Consider the following 23,987-nt stretch of genomic DNA (forward strand, 5'->3'; position numbering starts at 1 on the left):
GTGCATTGGGTTCAGTCGTGTTACATGCTGCCCCCTCAGCCCTGTGGGCCATAAGCGGAGCCCTAGCAGTCTGAGTTCTTCCCTCCCCCGCAGCTGCGGTAGTTCCAGGATGCAGCGAGCTCGGAGCACTGAGTTAGGTCTGTGTCCTGCCCCCCGCGCGGCTCCGTCTCCGCACTTCTCCCTTCCCTCCTCCCCTGCTCGCGCGAGTCACCCACCTGTAGGTGAATTCATTAGTGGGCCTCTTCGTCTTGCCTGTCTGCTGTGCAGGGAGTCCTTTGTGGAGTTATTGTTGTTCGATTCGTTGTAAATTCCAGGGTAGCTTTACAGAGGCTCACCTCATGCCGCCATTTTGATGATGTCTCCTCCTCTCTCTCTCTTTTTTGATGAGTCTTACTAAAGATTTGTCGATTTTGTTTATCTTCTCTAAAAAGCAGCTCTTATATTCATTGACCTTTTGTATTGTTGTTTTTTTGGTCTCTATTTCATTTATTTGCACTCTGATCTTTATTATCTCCTTCCTTGTATTCCCTTTGGGCTTATTTTGCTGTTATTTCCCAGATCCCTTAAGTTGAAGATAAACTGTTGATTAGTGATTTTTCTTGTTTCTTTAGGTATGCCTGCATTACTATGATTTTCCCTGTTAGGACTGCTTTCACTGCATCCAACATTTTAGGTTGCCATGTTTTCATTTTTGTTTGTCTCGAGATATCTTTTGATTTATTCCTTGATCTCATGGTTGACCCATTTATTATTTAGTAATATGTTATTCAGCCTCCATGTATTTGTGTGTCTTCCACTTTTTCCCCTGTAGTTGATTTCTAGTTTCATAGCACTGTGGTCAGAGAAGACAATTGGCATGATTTCAATTTTCTTAAATTTATCAAGAATTGTTTTGTGGCCTAACATGTGGTCTGTCTTGGAAAATATTCCATGGGTGCTTGAGAAGAACTTGTTGCAATACTTATCTCTGACAAAATAGACTTTAAAATGAAGAATATATTAAAAGACAAATGCAGCTTTAGGTTGAAATGCTCTGAAAATGTCGATTAAATCCAACTAGTCCAATGTGTTATTTAACGCCATTGTTTCCATATTGATTTTCTCTCTGGAAGACCTGTCCCTTGTTGTCAGAGGTGTGTTGAAGTCGCCTAGTATGATAATGTTACTGTTGATCTCTGTCTTTATGTCAGTCAATATCTGTTGTATATATTTAGATGCTCCTATGTTGGGTGCATAGATGTTTACTAGGGTTATGTCCTCTTGTCGGATTGATCCCTTTATTATTATGTAGTGCACATCTTTTTCTTTTAATATATTCTTCATTTTAAAGTCTATTTTGTCAGATATAAGTATTGCAACTCCAGCTTTTTTCTTAGTTCTATTTGCATGAAAGATCATTCCCCAGCCCTTCACTTTCAGCCTGTGTGTGTTTTTTGATCTGAGGTAAGTCTTGTATATAGCATATGCAAGGGTCTTGCTTTCTTATCCACTCAGCCACCCTATGTCTTTTGATTGGAGCATTTAATCCATTCACATTTAAAGTGATTTTTCATAGGTACATAGTTATTGCCATTTTTTAATTTGTAGTTAGATGGTTTTCATCTTTCTTCTGTTTACAGAAGCCCTTTTAATATTTCCTGTAATGCTTGCTTGGTGGTAATAAATTCCTTTAGCTAATTCTTTTCTGGGAAGCTCTTTTTCTCTCCTTCAGTTTTAAATGATAGCCTTGCTGGATAAAGCAATCTAGGTTGTAGGCCTTTGTTTTCATCACTTTGAGTACCTCCTGCCACTCCCTCCTGGCCTGCAAAGTTTCTGCAGAAAAGTCATTTGATAGTCTTATGGGAGTTCCCTTGTATGTAACCCTCTGTCTTTCTCTTGCTGCTTTTAGGATTCTCTCTTTGTGTTTAACTTTTGCCATTTTAACTATAACGTGTCTTGGTGTGGACCTGTTTGGGTTTATACTGGTTGAAACTCTCTGCACTTTCTGCACTTGTATGTCGGTTTCCTTCACCAGGTTAGGGAAGTTTCTGGTCATTATTAGTTCAAATGTGTTTGCGATCCCTTTCTCCCTCTCTTCACCATCTGGTATTCCTATGATGCGCATGTTGTTGCACTTGATGTTATCCCAGAGGTCTCTTAAACCATTTTCATTGTTTTTATTCTTTTTTCTTTTTGTTGTTCCGTTTGAGTGATCTCTGCTAACTTGTCTTCTAAGTTGCTGATTCAATCTTCTGCCTCATCTAACTGCTGGTAATTCCTTCATGTGTGTTCTTTATTTCAGTTATTGTATTCTTTAGTTCTAACCGGTTGTTCATTATGATTTCTCTATCCTTCTTTATGTCATCAGTAAGCTCCTTAAACATTTTTATCATCAGTGTTCTGAGCTTTGTCTCTGATAGGTTTGTTACCTCTATTTCATTTGGTTCCAATTCTGGAGGTTTCGTCTTTTCTTTTATTTGGGATATGTTTCTTTGTTTCTCCATTCTGGCTGACTCTCTGTGTTTGCTTTGATGTATTAGGTAGATGCCCTAAGGTCCTTGGTTTTTGGTGGGTTATCTTATGTAGTATGTTTCCTTTATATTTGACTTGCACCACTTCCTTAGTCTCCTGTGCATGTGCTCCAAAGTTGACTCTTGTGTTTTGTATATTGTCCTGTTAAAGTAGAACTTTAATTGTTTTTTGTCTTGTCAGCAGGTGGGATTGACTCCTAGGCTGACTAGTTGTGAGACTGGCTCTGCCCACAGTGGATGTTCTGCTGCGTGAGGGTTGACCGCTCAAATGAGGCTTGGCCTCTATGGGCTCTTGTGCCTGTATAGAATTCCCTCTGGGTGTGTTGCTTATAGGTCAAACCCAGTAATACTCTGGTTTGGTCTAAGTTGGCCTCTGGGTGTTTTGAATCTTGTGCCTCTTGGGCTGGGCCCTGGTGTAGGGCAATTTCAGAACAAAGCAAATCACCAAGCACAACAACAACAACACAACAAAGAAAAAAACCAAATACAGTCACATGTAAAAACAATCGATAACCTACACTTAACACAGGCAAAAATATCAAAAATACAAAAACAAAACAAAACAAAAAGAGCAGCGCCAGTCTTGGCTTAAGGCCACCAAGTAATCTCCAGGTTGTCCTCTGCTGTTACAAAGAGTCCTGTGCATCTTGTGCAGGCAGAGCCAGCTACCTGGTGCCCAGAGTGAACCTGGGACTGCAGTTCTAGATGAGTGGGTCTGTGGGGTCTGGATGGTAGCTTTTACAAAGTCAGTACAGTTTCTGTTCATGCCTGCATGTATGTGCACTGAGAGTAATACAGCCAGTCCTGTGCCCGGGTCTCCTGAGTCTTAGGGTACTTCTTCCATGGGGGGGTGTGTGTGGAAGGTGCGAAATTTCTGAGCTGCTGAAAGCCCAGGGCTGCCTCTGCCACCTGCTGCTGACCTCTGGGTGTATCTCCGCAGTTGTAATTGCCCTGCCCTAGGCAGGCCAGGAAAGGTGGGGGCTGGGGATGGAGGGGTCTTCTCTGTCCCAGCCCAGCTGTGTCACATTCTTCCCAGCCTCTTTCCTGGGTCAGATCTGCACGCCGGGTGTTCCCAGATCCTGAGCACTACAGCTCCTCTGCAATCTGGCACTACTCCTCAGTTCAGGGGCCAGCTTGAGTCTCTGGAAGGGCGGGGGTAGGATTGGGAGAGTGGCGGGGGGGCCCAGGTGTGGAGTTTATGTCCTTTGTCAACCTAGGACCCAGCTGGAGGTTTCAGTTGAGGTTACTGCGTCAAAGCCTGGATGTGCTGCTCTCTGGGCAGGAGAGATCAGCTGTGGGATGCAGGGAAAGAGCCCACCTCCTGGCTCTTGTGGTCTCTGTTCTGTCCTGGGACCCCCTGCGTCTCCACAGCCACAGATGCAGGCCACGTCTCCACTCCGCTCCCTTCCGTCTTCCCCTGCTTGCCCAGTTTGTCCACCTTCAAGTAATCCTCGCATGAGTCTCTTAGCTGTTCTGTGTGATGAGCTGAGATTCCTTTGATGGGTTATAGATGTTCAATTTGTGGTAAGTTCCGGAGGAGAACTCAAGAAGTCTGCCTCACTGCCACTGTTCGTATCCCTTTAGGCTTCTTTAATTTGAAATAGTTAACAGTCTTTGTCTTTCATGACCTTGACATCTTAAAATGGTACAGGCCAATTATGTTATACAATGTCTGTGAATTTGGATTTGTCTGATGTTTTTTCATGATGAGGTTCAGGTTATGCATTTCGGGCGGTAATATCATAGAAGTGATGCACATATATTCCTTTGTTTTGATCACAGTTTTTGACACACAGATGTCAGAATAATTAACGTTGAAAACCACACATGCCGATAAGGTCAAGTTTCCTATCAGCTCATGGGAATTTCATTTGTGGACAAAAGCAAGGGACCTGGAGAAACCATCTCCTTTCCTCTGATCAATTAGGAATGCCTCTTGGAGGGGGCGGGATTTCAGGAGCTTTTGACAGAGACAAGCTGGCATTTTTCAGGGTAGTATTTTGATATGTGATAATCTTGATTATCAAGTGCCCAGTTTTTTTTTTTCTTCTTCTAATCCTCTCTTGAGAATCAGAAGCCAGAGCTATTGAGTTTTAGTCTCACCTGTAGTTTAGTTGCTGTGTGACACTGAGGAACAGCCAGGTGATCCCTTTCCTGGTTGCCTAACCTGTGACATGATGGTCACTCACATGGGAAGAGAATGCTTTGAAAGATTTGGCTAGAGAAAAGGCTGGAGGAGATGATTTTCTGAGCTAGATTCCCGTAGCCCCTAACTGAAGTCCTTGTTGCTCTAGGATCTTTTTGGCTACTACAATCAGAGTTAACATGCTTCCATATCGTTCTTGACTTTCGATGGGGGACTCACAAGTACTGCAGAACACAAAGCCATTTGTACATAGTCATTTATAATGAAAACGTCCATTTGAAACCAATCACCAAATATCAGCAACTGACAACTGAGGTTTAATCTTCCTTTGGGTAACTGTAGAAGGGCTACAGTGCTGGATATTTATAGTTAGAATTGTGGAGAGATGGTTTTTTTTAATTAAATTTATTGGGGTGACAATTGTTAGTAAAATTACATAGATTTCAGGTGTACAATTCTGTATTACATCATCTATAAATCCCATTGTGTGTTCATCACCCAGAGTCAGTTCTCCTTCCATCACCATATATTTGATCCCCCTTACCTTCATCTCCCACTCCCCACCCCCCACTCCCCTTAAGTAACAGTAACAGTTATTACTTTCAAGCCTCTGGTGTGTGGCTGAATGTGACATTTTTTTCTTTCTTGTTAAATTTTGTTGGCTCTTTGGGATCCCATGAGCTTGAACTCCATTTAAATTATCTCTGAATGATTTTCTGAGCTGTAATTGGTACTATAGAACTGCACTGACCATTACCTAAAGATGCGGTGTGCTTTTGGCCACTGGCCTTTCAAATGTAAAAGCCTGATTGAATATTTGATTTCTTATGAATGTGCTACCTGACACTACATTTATAATTTTGAACTTTCAGTTTTCTGATTGTGCAATGCTTAATCAGGTGCAGCTGTCATAATGAGATAATGTAATTTTTCAGTCTTTTCACAAATGTTTTCACAGTTTAAATAGAAGCTCTTATGGTATCAATCTAGAAAGGAAATTTTTGCATTAATCAGAGACCAGAATAAAACCACAGCATATTAAATGAGATTGCAGTGGATAGGCAACGAATACTATCTTGGTAAAGGAACTGGTTTACATATTTAGTAAATTTATTTAATAATAATAAATATTATTAATATTAAATAAGTTTATTTCTTTAATACATGTGTTGAGTACCTGTTCTGTCCCAAGCATTATGCCATGGGTTCTGATATAATGTGTTCAGATACAGGTAAAACGTAAATATTTGTAGTACAAGGTATGTAGCAATAGGGTAAACATGGGGTGTTGTGACACATAATCTAATATTGGGGGGTGCAGGGAAGACTTTGTGGAGGAAGCGATGTCCAATCTATTCTATTCATTAAGTTCTGTCTACTCCACCTCTCCCCAAAACACATCCCAAATCCAATCACTTCTCTCCATCTCCACTGTCTCACTTCTAGTGCAAGTCTTTATCATCTACAACCGCTACATAACTGGTCCCCAATAGACTGCAACCTCCAAGAGGACAATAATTTTTGTCTGTTTCATTTGCAGAGAAAACACAAACAGTACCTGATAAGTAGTGGGTGGTCAATACATAGTCTTGAACGAATAAGTGGTCTCTCATCTTGCACTGTTGGCCCACTATAATTCAACAGCCAAAGTGATATTTTAAAAAATGCAATTGTCTCATCTTCCACTACTCCCCAACTCCCTCACCTTATCCTCCTTCTATACATTCCAGCAGTTCTGAAGCAGTTGCTTTTTCAGTTCTTGGCGCATTCCCCTTTCTCATGTATACATTAAGCAAACTCCTTCTACTTCTAAAGTACAGTTCAAATATTCTTGCCTTAATTGAGCTTACAGTCATGTGAGGAAGATAGACACCAAACAGTTAAAGAGATTAACAAAATAATTTCAAAAGTGATGAGACATGAAAAAATAAAACAGGGTTAATCAAAAGAATAATTGGCTGTGTACTAGAGCAGACTTCTCTAAGAAGTAACATGTGAGCTGGCAACGAAATGATTTGAAGGAGCCGGGCAAGCAAAGGTCTGGGGGAAGAACATTCCAGGACAGAAGAAACAGAAAATACAAAGACTTTGAAGGAAAGAATAGCTTTACTTAAAATTGAAAATAGCAAGTGATGATGGAACAAAGTAAGTGAGAATGATAGTGGTAGGCATAGGTCAAATCTTGGTGGGTGTTTTAGTTATAGTAGAGAATTCAGATTTTATTTCAAATGTGGAAAGCTTGAAACCATCCCATCAACATACAGCGTAAAACCCAAATTCTTTACTATGACCTACCAGACTTGCACGATCTTCCTCCTCATCAACTTCTCTTCCCCCACTCAATGTCCAGACATACTAGTCTTATTTCTGTTCCTTGAACATTTCAAGCTTGTCCCTGCCTCAGGATCTTTGCACTTACTGTTTTTCAGTCAGGAGTTCACTTTCCCCAGATCTTCATATGGCTGACTACTTCTCATCACTTAAAATTCAGACAAAAAAATCATTTTGGGGAGAAATTCTCTGGCTGTATTAGTATCCTAGGGCTTCCATAACAAACTACCATAATTGGTTCAAAACAACAGAAAGTCATTCTCATAGCTCTGGAGGCTCAAAGTCCAAAAGCTAGGTGTCACAGGGCTGTGCTCCCTCTGAAGGCTCTAGGGGAGAATGCTTCCTTTCCTCTTTCAGTTTCTGGTGGCTCCAGGTGTTCCTTGGCTTATGTCAGCATCAGTCCAACCTTTGTCTTCATCTTCACATGCTACCTCTGTATTTGTGTCTTCTCCTTTACTGTCTCTTATAAGGAAGCTTGTCAGTGGATTTGAAAACCCGCTTATTCTAGGATGATCTCATCTTGAGATCTTCACCTGAATTACACCTGCAAAGACTGTTATCCCAAATAAGGTCACATTCTGAAGTTCTGGGTGGACATATCTTTTTTTGGGGCACCATTTGGTCCTCTACACTTGCCTTTCAATTTAAGTCAACCATCTAGCCACTGCCTAGAACATCACCTTGCTTGATTAATTATCTATAAGCTCTATGAGGGCAGGTACCTCTTTTGTCTTTTTCACTGTTGTAGCCCCAGTGTCTAGCATATGGTAGACATTCAGAAAATATTTTTTGAGTGAGTGAATGAAAAATAAAGGACAAAAAATAGAGATCTAAAGGGTGAATGGTGTTGACAACACAAAGAAGGATGGGGAACAGGGAAGCATATTTCCAGGCTGAATGGGCAAAGGCTAACTGGTGATAGAGAGCATGATGGAACATAAGCTTTCCTGGGGAAGGGGATGTGGGACAACTAAAACCCAAAGAGCCTTGTAAGCCCTGGTGAGGGTCTCTCTGAAGTCCTCCAGACGAGGTGACTCCAATGCCCAAGACCCTCTCTGGGCACATACTTTTTCCACATGTGTCTCCCTTAGCAGACTCTTTACCTGCTGAAGCTGGAAGCTGAGAAAGTTCTGTTTTGCTGGCCTCTGAAGGTGTTAGTCTCACAGGGCTTCCTTGTTGTTTTCCCAAAGGCTATTTGAGAACTTCAGTGGTTCCCTCAATGAAAACTCATGACCCCACCACCACCACCATTCTCAGCACATTATCTTATAACCAAATAGAAAACAGAGGCCAGCCAGAGAGAATTTCCTACCTGGAGTTGTCAGGCAATTCAGCTAGCTAAGAGATGTACAAAAGTTTGTGATTGATTACGAGGACTTACAATTTAAAGAATGGGAAGTATCGGAAATGAGACTGGAGAGGTAGGCAGGGGCCAGATCATGTAGGCCTTGTAAAATAGGTTCACCTTTCTTATCAAAAGTGTATAGGTCTCTGGGAGTACGTCATCAAAATGGCGGCCTGAGGTGAGTCTCTGTAAAGCTCCCCTGGAATTTACAACTAATCGAAAAACAATAACGCCACAAAGGACTCCCTGCACAGTAGACAGCAAGACGAAGAGGCACACTACTGAATTCACCTAAAGATGGGTGAATCGTGCGAGCAGGGGAAGAGGGAAGGGAGAAGTGCAGAGACAGAGCCCCATGGGCGCAGGACGCACACCTGGCTCAGTGCTCCGAGCTCGCTGCATCCCAGAACTACCACAGCTGCGGGAGAGGGAAGAACTCAGACTGCTAGGGCTCTGCTTGTGGCCCACAGGGCTGAGGGGGCAGCATATAACACGGCTGAACCCAACGCTCATGGCAGACACCTTGGAGAAAAGACTGAGGGAAGAAGCTGAAAATGGAGGTTTAAGCCCTCACTGCCGAGCAGAGAACGGAAGCCTTAATCACTGAAATTAGCCGGCCCCTCCCTACGCTCCCAGAGCTTACCCCGCTCCCACCTGCCCGGTGCTAGAAGCGAACAGTAGCAGTGACAGATCGAAAGAAGATATTTGCTGTTCTGAGAACTGTGGACTGCAGACACAGATTTACAGCCCAACTAGTCCTGGCAAAGGGGAGGGAGCTGTGGAAGCAGGACCAGCTGTGGTGGTGGTTGCCGCCATTGCTCTGGGCCACCTCTCACAACTCACCCCACCCCTGGCCCCAACTATCCAGGTGGATCCCTGCAGGAGTAAACAGAACTGCTGAAACATACGGGCTCTGAATCTGGTACAGGAAGAGCTTTGGAACTTCAAAAGCTCTTCACATACCCACATGGACACTGCCCCCTGTGACCCAGGCGAACTATTAACAGAGGAGATACCCGTCTCCCAGGGAATCCCCCCATTGTGTGAGAAGCTGGAATAGTGCAGAGAAAACATAGCACTACCGTGTGGGAGAAGAAAAATAAGCTGCAGTTGGAGAAAAAGTAAAACATTCTACCAACAAGTACTGGAAAACAAAAAGACCGCTTCCTATCAACCTGTTACAGAAGCCACTCCTGTAGATGTCTAGGAAGAGAAACAGTAAACCAGTAATCGCCATGAATAACCAAGGCAACAAGATAGCTCAGAAAGAAAATGAAAAAACTCCAGAAAAGGCACTTAAAGATACAGAAATATGCGACTTAAATGACAGAGAATTCAAGATTGCAGTTCTGAAAAAACTCAACGAGATACAAGAAAACACAGATAGGCAGTTAAATGAACTCAGAAACACAATCAAAGAACAGCATGCGCATTTTACGAAAGAGATTGAAATTTTAAAAAAGAACCAAATAGAATTTCTGGAGATTAAGAACTCAATAGAAGAAATTAAGAATGAAATAACCAGCTTAGGTAGTAGAGTTGACGAGATGGAGGAAAGAATCAGTGACATCGAAGAGAGAAACCTGGAAATGACACAGATGGAAGAAGAAAGAGACTTGAGACTTCAAAGAAATGAAAGAACTCTACAAGAAGTTTCTGACTCCATCAGAAAGAGCAATATATGAATAATGGGCATACCAGAAGGAGAAGAAAGAGAGAAGGGAACAGAGAATATATTCAAACAAATTGTTGATGAAAACTTCCCAAACTTGTGGACAGAACTGGACCCTCGAATCCAAGAAGCAAATAGAACACCTAATTACCTCAATCCCAACAGGCCTTCTCCAAGGCACATTGTATTGAAGCTGTCTAAAATCAATGACAAAGAAAGAATCCTCAAGGCAGCCAGGGAAAAGAAGACGGTAACTTACAAAGGAAAGCCCATTAGATTATCATCAGATTTTTCAGCAGAAACTCTACAAGCCAGGAGGGAGTGGAACCAAATATTCAAAATATTGAAAGAGAGAAATCATGAGCCAAGAATAATATATCCAACAAAGATATCCTTTAGATATGAAGGAGGAATAAAGACCTTTCCAGACATACAGAAGCTGAGGGAATATTCTAATACACAACCTGCACTACAAGAAATACTAAAGGAGGCTATTCAACCACCATTAACAGAGACAATTTGTGGCAACCAAAACTCAAAAAGGGGGAGAGTAAAGGCTGAACCGGAATATGGGAATGGAGAAAGTAAGCGGGCTGAAGAAAATGGAATACTCTAAATATCAAACTTTCTTTTGCATAAACTTAAAGGTAACCAGTCAAAAAAATCCAGAACTGAAATATTTACTGTAATAAAAGAAGAAACAGAGGGAAACATCATAGAATACCACCACACAGAAATAATAGACAACGACAAAAAGGCAAAGAAACAATGGAGACACAGCCTTACCAGAAAACTAAAGATAGAACGACAGAAAATCCTCACATATCAATAATCACTGTAAATGTAAATGGACTGAACTCACCAATAAGAAGGCACAGAGTAGCATATTGGATCAAAAAACTAAACCCAACCATATGCTGTCTCCAAGAGACACATCTCAGCTACAAGGACAAGCAGAGACTCAAAGTGAAAGGGTGGAAATTGACACTCCAAGCAAATGGTACCCAGAGAAAATCAGGTGTAGCCATAATGATATCAGATGAAACAGACTTCAAGGTGAAAAAGATAACAAGAGACAAAGATGGACATTTCATAATGGTGAAGGGGAATGTACAATAAGAAGACATAACAGTCATCAATATTTATGCACCCAATCAGGGAGCACAGAAATATACCAAGCAACTACTAACAGAACTAAAGGGAGAAATTGACCAAAACACAATTATACTAGGGGACTTAAATACATCATTGACAGCTATGGATAGATTATCCAAACAGAAAATAAATAACGGAATAGCAGCCCTAAATGACACATTAGATGAAATGGACATAATTGACATTTATAGAGCACTTCGTCCTAAAACATCAGACTATACATTCTTTTCTAGTGTACACGGAACGTTCTCAAGGATAGACCATGTATTGGGACATAGAATCAGCCTCAGCAAATTTTAGAAGATTGAAATCATACCAAGCATATTCTCTGATCACAAGGGTTTGAAATTGGATACCAACTGCAAAAACAAAGCAAGAAAAAACACAAATACATGGAGATTAAACAACATACTTTTAAAGAATGACTGGGTCAAAGAAGAAATTAGAGGAGAGATCAAAACATACATAGAAACAAATGACAATGAAAATACAACCTACCAAAATTTTTGGGATGCAGCGAAAGCAGTTTTAAGAGGGAAATTTATCTCATTACAGGCCTATCTCAAGAAACAGGAAAACTCCGAAATAAATAACCTCATGTTACACCTTAAAGAACTAGAAAAAGAAGAACAAGTAAAACCCAAGTCAGTAGAAGAAAGGAAAAAACAAAAATTAGAGCAAAACTAAATGAAATAGAGAACAAAAACACAATAGAAAAAACTAATATGAGAAAGAGCTGGTTCTTTGAAAAGATTAACAAAATTGACAAACCCTTGGCTAGACCCACTAAGATAAAAAGAGAGAAGACACTAATTAACAAAATCAGAAATGAAAAAGGGGAAGTTATCACGGATACCACAGAAATACAAAGGATCATCCAAGAATACTATGAAGGACTATGTGCCACCAAATTCAATAAACTAGAAGAAATGGACAAGTTCTTAGAAACATATAGCCTTCCAAGACTGAACCATGAAGAATTGGAAAATCTAAACAGACCGATCACCAGTAACGAAATCAAATCAGTCATCCAAAACCTTCCCAAAAGCAAAAGTATGGGACCAGATGGCTTCACTAGTGAATTCTACGAAACCTTCAAAGAGGATCTAATACCAATCCTGCTCAAACTCTTCCAAAAAATTGAAGAAGAGACAGTACTCCCTAACTCATTTTATGAGGCCAACATTACCCTGATACCAAAACCTGGTAAGGACAGCCCAAAAAAAGAAAACTACACACCAATATCTCTGATGAATACTGATGCAAAAATCCTAAATAAAATTCTAGCAAATCGAATACAACAATGCATTAAAAAGATTATTCATCACGACCAAGTGGGGTTCATCCCCGGGGCACAAGGTGGTTCAACATCCACAAATCCATCAATGTGATACATCACATAAACAAAATAAAAGACAAAAATCTTATGATTATATCAATTGATGCAGAAAAAGCAATTGACAAGATACAACATCCATTATGATTAAAACACTTAATAAAATAGGTATAGAAGGAAAATACCTTAACATAATAAAGGCCATATATGACAAGCCCTCTGCTAATCTCATAATTAATGGTGAAAAACTGAAGCCCTTTGCTCTACGTTCAAGAACACGACAGGGCTGTCCCCTATTACCTCTGCTTTTCAACATAGTGTTGGAAGTCTTTGTCAGAGCAATCAGGCAAGAGAAAGAAATACAGGCATCCAAATTGGGAATGAAGAAGTTAAATTGTCACTCTTTGCAGATGACATGATGCTATATATAGAAAACCCTAAAGACTCCACCCAAAAGCTATTAGAAACAATCAACGAATACAGTACAGTTGCTGGCTACAAAATCAATGCACAAAAGTCCATTGCCTTCCTGTATACTAACAATGAAATCTCAGAAAAAGAAATACAAAAAACAATTCATTTTGCAATTGCAGAAAAAGAATAAAATACCTAGGAATAAACTTAACCAAGGATGTGAAAGACCTATATGCTGAAAACTGTAAGACATTTTTGAAAGAAATTGAAGAAGACACAAAGAAATGGAAGGACATTCTGTGCTTATGGATTGGTAGAATCAACATAGTTAAAACAGCCATATTGCCCAAAGCAATATACAGGTTCAATGCAATCCCCATCAAAATCCCAATGGCATATTTTAAAGAAATAGAACAAAAAATCATCAGATTTGTTTGGAACCACAAAAGAGCCTGAATAGCCAAAGCAATCTTAAGAAAAAAGAACAATAATGGAGGTATCACACTTCCTGACTTTGGCTTGTACTAGAAGGCTTCAATAATCAAAACAGCATGATATTGGCAGAAAAACAGACACATAGACCAATGGAATAGAATTGAGAACCCAGAAATAAAACCACATAAATATGGACAGACAATTTTTGACAAAGAAGCTAAAAACATACAATGGAGCAAAGACAGCCTCTTCAATAAATGATGCTGGGAGAATTGGATAGCCACGTGCAATAGAATGAAACTGGACTGCTATTTGTCACCATGTACCAAAGTTAATTCAAAATGGATCAAAGACTTAAGCATAAGACCTGACACAATAAACTGCATAGAAGAAAACATAGGTACTAAACTTACGGACCTTGGGTTCAGAGAGCATTTTATGAATTTGACTCCAAAGGCAATGGAAGTAAAAGCTAAAATAAACGAATGGGACTATATGAAACTTAAAAACTTCTGCACAGCAAAAGAAACCATCGACAAAATAAAGAGGCCACCAACTGAATGGGAGAAGATTTTTGCAAACAGTGCCTCCGATAACGACCTAATATCTAGAATATGCAAGGAACTCATGCAACTCCACAACAAAAACACAAACAACCCAATTGAAAAATGGGCAGAGGACCTGAAGAGACATTTCTCCAAAGAGGACATACAAATGGCAAATAGACATATGAAAAAAATACTCAACATCACTAGTCATCAGAGAAATGCAAATCAAAATCACAATGAGATATCACCTCACCCCAGTCAGAATGGCTATCATCAACAAGACAAATAGGAACAAGTGTTGGAGAGGCTGTGGAGAAAAAGGAACCCTCATACACTGTTGGTGGGAATGCAGACTGGTGCAGCTACTGTGGAAGGCAGTGTGGAGGTTCCTCAAAAAAATTACGAATAGAATTGCCATATGACCCAGCAATCCCTCTCCTGGGTATCTACCCCAAAAATCTGAAGACATTTAGAGATAAAGACACGTGTGCTCCAATGTTCCTTGCAGCTTTGTTTATGGTGGCCAAGACATGGAAACAACCAAAATGTCCTTTGATAGATGAATGAATAAAGAAGTTGTGGTATATATACACAATGGAATACTATTCGGCAGTAAGAAAAGATGATATAGGAACATTTGTGACAACATGGATGGATGTTGAGAGTGTAATGCTGAGCGAAATAAGTCAGACAGAAAAAGCATAGAACCGTATGATTTCACTGATATGTGGTATATAAACCCAAAACAACAAAAGAACAAGACAAACAAATGAGAAACAGAAACTCATAGACTCAGACAATAGTTTAGTGGTTACCAGAGTGTAAGGGGGGTGGGGGTGGGAGAGGAGTGTAAGGGGGATCAAATATATGGTGATGAAAGGAGAACTGACTCTGGGTGATGAACACACAGTGGGATTTATAGATAATGTAATACAGAATTGTACACCTGAAATCTATGTAATGTTGCTAAGAATTGTCACCCAAATAAATTTAAAAAATGTTAAAAAAAAGTGTATAGGTCTCTGATTTTAATGATGTTGAGCATCTTTTCATGTCTATTGACCATCTGTGTGTCCTCTTTGGAGAAATGTCTCTTTAGGTCCTCTGCCCATTTTTTCATTGGATTGTTTTTTCGTTGTTGAGTTGAGTTCCTTATATATTTTGGATATTAGCCCCTTATCAGAGGCATTGTTTGCAAATATCATCTCCCATTCGATTGGTTGACTCTTTATTTTCTTGATGTAGTACCTGCCTTCTGGCAGAGTTATCTGAGATTTACCCCCCTGGGATGTTTTGCATTGTTAGACTTAGCATGATCTTGATTAATAGTATTCTTTTTTTAAAAAATAGATTTATTGGCTTGACAATGGTTAGTAAAATTACATAGGTTTCAAGTGTACAATTCTAGAATGCATCATCTATATATCACATTGTGTGCTCTTTTCTGTTTTTATTTAACCTAAGTATATGTAAGAATTAATAGTGCAGTTTAATTAGTATTCATTCTGTACCTAGTAAAAACCAGGTGCTTCCCCAATGTGCTTCCTTAAATAAGAACAAATTTACTTTGAAGTTTCATGCTTGATCTTTAAGAAAATCTTGAGAATTTTGCATTTTACTCTATGATAGTTCTGTGTTTTTTTTTTTAAATTATGGAATGCTTCACAAATTTGTGTGTATCCCTTTGCAGGGACCATGCTAATCTTCTCTATATCGTTCCAATTTTAGTATATGTGCTGCCGAAGCGAGCACAGTTCTGGTTTGTCTTGATACACGAATAATTTTGTCCCTTCCCTTCTCTCTCTTTGAGTAAAATGAATGCTCCAGGGGGATTTTGTGGCTTCCTGCATCCCAAGTTCTCTTCCTCCCATTCTAGAAGCAGTTTTCTGCCCTTATTAAAACATCTCTCTTACACAGATGAGCCACCTAGAGTCCAGAAATGTCCTGAAACCGAGTCAGTGTCATAGACCTACCATATCAGAGGCAAGATTTGAACTCAGCTCTCCCAAGGATTGTTTCTAATGCATCATAGCCATTCATGTTCTGGGGACTTCCTTCTGGAGAAAGCATAAGATACAACCTCAGACTTCCATGAGCTTACAGGATAATTGAAGAGGTGAGGTATGGTAGATGAAAAGATAGCTACTGGTATAGGATCACGTACTTATATGTGGTCCAGCTAATCAGTGGGGCTGAAAAAAACTGTTTTAATTGTCACCATAAACTGTTTGGGAGAGACAGCCCCAATTTTCAGAAATCACTGTGAGATGAAGGAAAAATATGACCCGTGTATTGTTTGGTGAAGTATTTTGAGGTGGCAAAGCAGCCCTTCACTTCAGGCAGTTGGTTTTAAATGGCCCCTGTGCTGGAGCCCTTCCTCATGCTTAAGGCAGTACTATGTCACTGCTATTTTGATGGTGTTTCTTACCCTTGTCTCCTCCCAGGGCCAGGGCCTACCTCAGCACTTTTGGTTTCTCGATAGGCTCTTTGTGATCCAGAAAGACACCAGGTTAAAGGAAGCAAGTCCTCTACATCTCTATCTTGGATGCATTTACCTTGGTGCCTTACTTTTCTGCCAAGCCTGGCTGCCACCCTGGCGGACCGTTTGAGGGCCTTTGCAGAGCACTGCAGAAAGGTGGTGTAAGCAGCCCAGGCACAGGGTTTGGAAGAGCGAAGTGGGCATTTCCGGCCTCTCTCAGCCCTGGTCTTATTTGCTAAGCCTCTATGGCCCCTTTTGGTTTGACTGGGATGCTTGAGAAGCTATTTAGCTTTGACTGGCAAGGGCTTCTATTTCTGGATCTGAATAGGTTTAAATAGAGTCTAACAGGGCAGTTGCATTTTTTTCACTTTTTAGACCTATATTTTTCTTTTGCGGGTTAAAAAATTGCACATGAAAAAGCCCCAACTTCATTATGCTTTGGTCACAGCGGGGAATTTATAGCAAGGGCCCAGCTGTTTGCAGTGCATGCCAGAGTTTTTTTGATCTAAACATAATTGAGCTCACATTTTTGAATTGGGACATAATATTCAGAGGAGCCCACTTAGGACTTTTCAGGTTTCCAGGCCAAGCAACCGGTTCTTGAATCTATTTTGGGCTGTTTTTCCCTCATACCTTTCCCTCTTCACCGTCAGAGCTCTTAGCTCCTTTCCTGGCTGTGCAAATCTCTTCCTGTGCACACACTGTTCTATCTTTTTGATGGAAAAATATCCCCACAATTTGACACCTTAACTCTTTTCTTTTTTAAGATTAAATTTTTTTATTTTTGTTTTTTTTTATTAGTTTCAGGTGTACAAAACAATGTAATAGTTAGACATTTATCATTTATACCCCTCACACAGTGATAACCCCCTGAACTCTTGCCTTCACTATTTCAAACGCCTTTCTGTTAGTTGTGCTTCCATATATTCAAACCATATCAAGTATAACTCTCATTTCTTGGACAGGACACCAGACATTGTGCTAAGGGCTTCATGTGTATTATCTCTTTTGATCCTCCCAAAATCATCTGAGGAATGCACTGTTATTGCTCCCATTTCACAGATGAGGTATCCGAGGCTTAAAGAGGTGAACTAAGTTTTCAAGATCATACAGTGTTGGAGTTGGGTTTCAAGTCCAGGTCGTTTGGTTCCAGGTCGTAGTTTAAACCCTGCTTCTGTACTGAACTGACCCCTGAAACTGCCTGTGAAGTGCTAGGTTCTATGGGGGGAATGATAAGGGCAAAAAAGACATAGTCTTGCCCCCACAGAACCCCAGTTGGAGCTAGAGAAATCACTAAGCACATTGATGTGAACAGCCAGCACCTCACTTCTGTCAACCTTTGGTGTTCTTGTGAGGGTCACATGAAATGACATGTAAAAGCACTTGATTCAAGGTAGAGTGGTAGATGGATGCTGGTTATTGTTATTCCGCCAGTAACAGCCCAAACCTGAGCCGGTGACCTGTATGTCTGGGAGGACAGGTATAGGAGGGTGGCACAGTGCAAACGGTTAACCGTAGAAACATATGGAATCTCTTTTGAATGTGGAACTTCTTTTGCCACATCCTGGTTAGTCTGGCATTTCACACTTCCGGTTTGGCTGGGAAGATAATCCTGATCACGGCAAGCACCTACACAGCTCTTATTATGTAGCGGGCACTGTTTTAAGTGCTTTACAAACATTAACTCAATAATTTTATTTGAAGTTATGTGTTAGCATCGCAAACCTGGATTCCTCCCTCAGTACCCAATTCTCCATCAATAACAAAATCTTGTGGATTCTACTCCCTAAATATCTTTTATACCCATCCCCTCCTTTCCATCTGCACTGCCTTTGCCACTGTTTTAGTTCAGGTTTACGTCATCTCTTCCCTGTGAGGGCTTCTTTTTGTTGTTGCCATTCTTGCTGTTTTAATTCTTAGTCTTCTGTTATTCTACACACTTAGTAGAGCCATTTCTCTTCTTTTAAACCTCTAATCCAGTTTAATCTTTAAGACTTGGCTTTCCACTGTTACTGATCAGATGGAAAGGGTTTATTAACATACAAGACAGAAGAATGCAGGTTGGAACTTTCAGTGTGCTGTGAATTATTTCCTCTGTGGTAGCCCAGCAGTGATTCCTGGGTTCCCTGTGCCTCTTCAAAGTCCTTTCCACCCAACGAGGCTCTGGGCTGCATTCAGCCCCCACCAGTGGGATCTGGAGCACTGGCAGTTTCTGTCCACATGTTAGCCTATCCCTGCTGCTCTGCAAAGGAGAGATGGGGCATGAGGAAATGATGCCTGCTCTGGGTGAAACTCGGCCTTTTCTCAAAAAGAGCCCAATGAGTAATGAATCAGGCCCTGAAATCCTGGAACACGAAACTCAATGCCACTGTCAGCTCCCCTCCACATCACAGTCATTTTAGGTTATGGCTCAGTCTAGGCCTGATTTCCCAAACCATCCAAATAGAGAGGGGAGAGAACTGTCCCCAACACCCAGAGTATAATACTGCCGAGGAAATTTATTTTCACGTTGATTTGGAACATAAATACTGTAAATATCCTCCACCCTCTTAGCCTTTTTTCCCCCCAGAGCTACACTTAATGTGCTAACTTTCTGGCTTGCCACTTTATCAAGTTGATAGAACTGTTTAATGAAACCCACAGAGATTGGACAATTTAGTCTGATGGTCAGTTGCAACCCTTGATATAAGTAATTTTCAGCAATACTGTATGCGTCAAATGTCCAACCTGCCAGTGGTTATCAATATCCATTATGCTTTTGGTTGGCTTGAACCATTAATAACCTGTCAGATTAAGCAATTAGGCTGTCTCTACTTGCCAGAGGAAATTGTTTTCCCCTAACTGATGATATTGGTTTTGTGGTTGTGCAGATAAGTACTTAGTCAAAATGTTTGGCGCATTCCTAGCTGGGGAGTGAGTCTTTTTGATAGATTAAGGAGCAAGAGCTGAAATTCAAGGAGCTGAGAGGAACCTGCAGACAGTCTCTGAGAAAATGTGATTCCAGTGCACTTTATAAAAGTAGCTGAATTATCACTGGTGCTGTCTAGTGAGGGATTTCATTTGCTGTGTCACCCAGGTGGGACCACATGTCTCCACGGAGCCCCAGTTAAGCTGGAGCATTCAAGTTTGATTAGAAGTGAATTATCTTGGATTCTTTAGCGTGTACATCAGAGGTACTCTTGGGGCTTTGCCATTTTATACAGTTTCAAAAGCAAGATGAAGAAGAGAAAAGAGAGGGGGAAAAAGTTCAACGGAAACCATTAACTCTTCTCCAGGCTGTTTGTTTTGGGTCTCTCCTGAATGTTTTGGTTTTGTGATTTTCCATTTCCATTTTCATGTAACAGTACAGGAGCACATGTTGTTTCCCACCTTGACGTCTTTGCACATCCTAGTCACCTAACCTGCTGTGCCCTCCCTTCCCCCTTCACCAGTTTACATACAACCATCAATTTGAAGACCTGGCTTGACAACCACTTCCAGGGAGACCTTCCAGAGTAACTCCACATATTCTGATCACGCATTTGCTCAAAGTCTTCTTATTCCTATGTCATCATTTCACATGTATTGTTGCATTGCTTTTATGATGTTTTTAAAAATTGAATTTTCTATTTTTATTTTTCCTAGTTACAAAAGTAATTTGAGTGCCACTTGGAAAACAGAAAACATATTTAAGCACAAAGGAGAAAACCAAAAATCACCTAAAATCCAACTATCCAAAGGTAACCATTTGGTGTATATCATTCATTCAGTCATTTATTCAGCAAGGATTTAATGAGCAAGGATTTTTGGCTGTCTTGTAAGCTTTGGAAATATAATAATAAAATGGTCACTGTCCTAGTCCCCATGGAACTCAGAATGTAATGAGGATTTTTCCATCATCACAAATTAAATAACGCAGCTACATATTGTGTTACAGGCTATGAAGAAAAGGCACGATGTGCCAGGAGAGTGTATGGGAGGGGGGCCAATCTTGGTCTAGACATCAAGGAAGGCTTTCCGAAGGAAATGGCATTTGAGTTGAAATCTGAAAGATGATAAGGAAGGACTTAGGCCAAGGAGGTTTGAGTGATGGGTTAGTGAGGATGGGAGGGAAAGGTGAGATGGGAAGATGCTTTCAAGTTGAGGTGACAGCATGTGGGAAAAACAAAGGTCCAGTGACTACAGGGAATATGGATGTCCTAGGGCAGGGGTGGGCGAACTAGAATTGCCAGAGCATTTCCTAGTTTTGTAAATAAAGTTTTATCTGAAGACAGGGCACCCATTCATATACATATTGTCTATGGTTGCTTTTCTACTACAACTGCAGAAGTGAATAGTTCTGACAGACACCATATGGCCCCCTTGTAAAGCCTAAAATATTTATGATCTTTCCTTTTACAGAAAAAGTTTGCTGACTCCTATTCTGGGACTTAAAAGAAGGCTAAGGTGACAGGAAAGCAGGAATGTGGAGGTGATGAGGCTGAATCTAAGGCAAGGACCAGACAAACTGTGCAGCGTTAATGGTTTTAAACTTCATTCTAAGAACAATGGAAAAGCACTGAATGATTTAAGCAAGGGCTTGAAAAGGCCCATTCCTTCCAATACATACTGGTTGTAAATCTTTTTTTTGCTTTTTAAAAATTAGTTTCAGGTGTACAGAAAAACATAATGATTAGACATTTACACCCCTCACAAAGTGATACCCCGCCAAGTCTACTACCCATCTGACACCGTACATAGCTATTACAATACCATTGACTACATTCCCTATGCTGTAATTTACCGCCTGTGAATCTCTCTCTCTCTCTCTCTCTCTCTCTCTCTCTCTCTCTCTCTCTCTCTCTCTCTCTCTCTCTTTCTCTCTCTCTCTCTCTCTCTCTGTATAAATCTTTTTGTTTTTAATTTGGCAGTTCATCATTTATATTTTCTTTTTTTTCTTTTTTTTATTTTTTATTAAATTTATTGGGGTGAGAATTGTTAGTAAAATTACATAGATTTCAGGTGTACAATTCTGTATTACATCATCTATAAATCCCATTGTGTGTTCATCACCCAGAGTCAGTTCTCCTTCCATCACCATATATTCGATCCCCCTTACCCTCATCTCCCACCCCCCCACCCCCCGCCCCTGTTACCCTCTGGCAACCACTAAACTATTGTCTGTGTCTATGAGTTTCTGTTTCTCATTTGTTTGTCTTGTTCTTTTGTTGTTTTTGGTTCATATACCACATATCAGTGAAATCACATGGTTCTCTGCTTTTTCTGTCTGACTTGTTTTGCTCAGCATTACTCTCTCAAGATCCATCCATGTTGTCACAAATGTTCCTATATCATCTTTTCTTACTGCCGAATAGTATTCCATTGTGTATATATACCACAACTTCTTTATCCATTCATCTATCGAAGGACATTTTGGTTGTTTCCATGTCTTGGCCACCGTAAACAAAGCGGCAATGAACATTGGAGCACATGTGTCTTTATCTCTAAATGTTTTCAGATTTTTTGGGTAGATACCCAGGAGAGGGATTGTTGGGTCATATGGCAATTCTATTCGTAATTTTTTGAGGAACCTCCACACTGCCTTCCATAACGGCTGCACCAGTCTGCATTCCCACCAACAGTGTATGAGGGTTCCTTTTTCTCCACAGCCACTCCAACACTTGTTACTATTTGTCTTGTTGATGATAGCCATTCTGACTGGGGTGAGGTGATATCTCATTGTGGTTTTGATTTGCATTTCTATGATGATTAGTGATGTTGAGCATTTTTTCATATGTCTATTTGCCATTTGTATGTCCTCTTTGGAGAAATGTCTCTTCAGGTCCTCTGCCCATTTTTCAATTGGGTTGTTTGTGTTTTTGTTGTGGAGTTGCATGAGTTCCTTGTATATTCTGGATATTAGCCCCTTATCGGAGGCACTATTTGCAAAAATCTTCTCCCATTCAGTTGGTGGCCTCTTTATTTTGTCGACGGTTTCTTTTGCTGTGCAGAAGCTTTTAAGTTTCATATAGTCCCATTCGTTTATTTTCGCTTTTACTTCCCTTGCCTATGGAGTCAAATTCATAAAATGTTCTTTGAACCCGAGATCCATAAGTTTAGTACCTATGTTTTCTTCTATGCAGTTTATTGTGTCAGGTCTTATGCTTAAGTCTTTGATCCATTTTGAATTAACTTTGGTACATGGTGACAAATAGCAGTCCAGTCTCATTCTTTTGCACGTGGCTATCCAATTCTCGCAGCACCATTTATTGAAGAGGCTGTCTTTGCTCCATCGTATGTTTTTAGCTTCTTTGTCAAAAATTATCTGTCCATATTTATGTGGTTTTATTTCTGGGTTCTCAATTCTATTCCATTGGCCTATGTGTCTGTTTTTCTGCCAATACTATGCTGTTTTGATTATTGTTGCCCTGTAGTACAAGCCAAAGTCAGGAAGTGTGATACCTCCATTATTGTTCTTTTTTATTATGATTGCTTTGGCTATTCGGGGTCTTTTGTAGTTCCAAACAAATCTGACGATTTTTCGTTCTATTTCTTTAAAATATGCCAATGGGATTTTGATGGGGATTGCATTGAATCTGTATATTGCTTTGGGTAATATGGCCATTTTAACTATGTTGCTTCTTCCAATCCATGAGCACGGAATGTCTTTCCATTTCTTTGTGTCTTCTTCAATTTCTTTCAAAAATGTCTTATAGTTTTCAGCATATAGGTCTTTCATATCCTTGGTTAAGTTTATTCCTAGGTATTTTATTCTTTTTCTGCAATTGCAAAAGGAATTGTTTTTTGTATTTCTTTTTCTGAGATTTCATTGTTAGTATACAGGAAGGCAATGGACTTTTGTGCGTTGATTTTGTAGCCAGCAACTGTACTGTATTCGTTGATTGTTTCTAATAGCTTTTTGGTGGAGTCTTTAGGGTTTTCTATATATAGCATCATGTCATCTGCAAAGAGTGACAATTTAACTTCTTCATTCCCAATTTGGATGCCTGTATTTCTTTCTCTTGCCTGATTGCTCTGGCAAGGACTTCCAACACGATGTTGAAAAGCAGAGGTGATAGGGGACAGCCCTGTCGTGTTCCTGAACGTAGAGCAAAGGGCTTCAGTTTTTCTCCATTAATTATGAGATTAGCAGAGGGCTTGTCATATATGGCCTTTATTATTTTAAGGTATTTTCCTTCTATACCTATTTTATTGAATGTTTTAATCATAAATGGATGTTGTATCTTGTCAAATGCTTCTTCTGCATCAATTGATATAATCATATGATTTTTGTCCTTGATTTTGTTTATGTGATGTATCACATTGATGGATTTGCGTATGTTGAACCATCCTTGTGCCCCGGGGGTGAACCCCACTTGGTCGTGATGAATAATCTTTTTAATGCATTGTTGTATTCGATTTGCTAGAATTTTATTTAGGATTTTTGCATCGGTATTCATCAGAGATATTAGTCTGTAGGTTTCTTTTTTTGTGCTGTCCTTACCAGGTTTTGGTATGAGAGTAATTTTGGCCTCATAAAATGAGTTAGGGAGTACTGTTTCTTCTTCAATTTTTTGGAAGAGTTTTTGCAGAATTGGTATTAGATCCTCTTTGAAGGTTTGGTAGAATTCACTAGTGAAGCCATCTGATCCCGGACT

At 40.1% G+C, this 23,987-nt stretch overlaps 1 protein-coding gene and 1 non-coding gene across 2 annotated transcripts in view; both read right to left on the bottom strand.

Moving 5' to 3' along the window:
* ESX1 (ESX homeobox 1) overlaps positions 1-23,987 on the bottom strand; it is a 142,647-nt gene that overhangs the window by 36,071 nt on the left and 82,589 nt on the right. The gene's annotated exons all lie outside the window — the stretch shown is intronic.
* LOC141569845 (U6 spliceosomal RNA) lies at positions 15,539-15,644 on the bottom strand. The gene has a single exon (XR_012493627.1). It is a non-coding gene; the product is annotated as a U6 spliceosomal RNA (small nuclear RNA).

Source organism: Rhinolophus sinicus, chromosome 18 (genome assembly GCF_057876585.1).
Source record: "Rhinolophus sinicus isolate RSI-liver-muscle chromosome 18, RSI-T2T, whole genome shotgun sequence".
In the NCBI taxonomy this organism is placed as follows: Eukaryota; Metazoa; Chordata; class Mammalia; order Chiroptera; family Rhinolophidae; genus Rhinolophus; species Rhinolophus sinicus.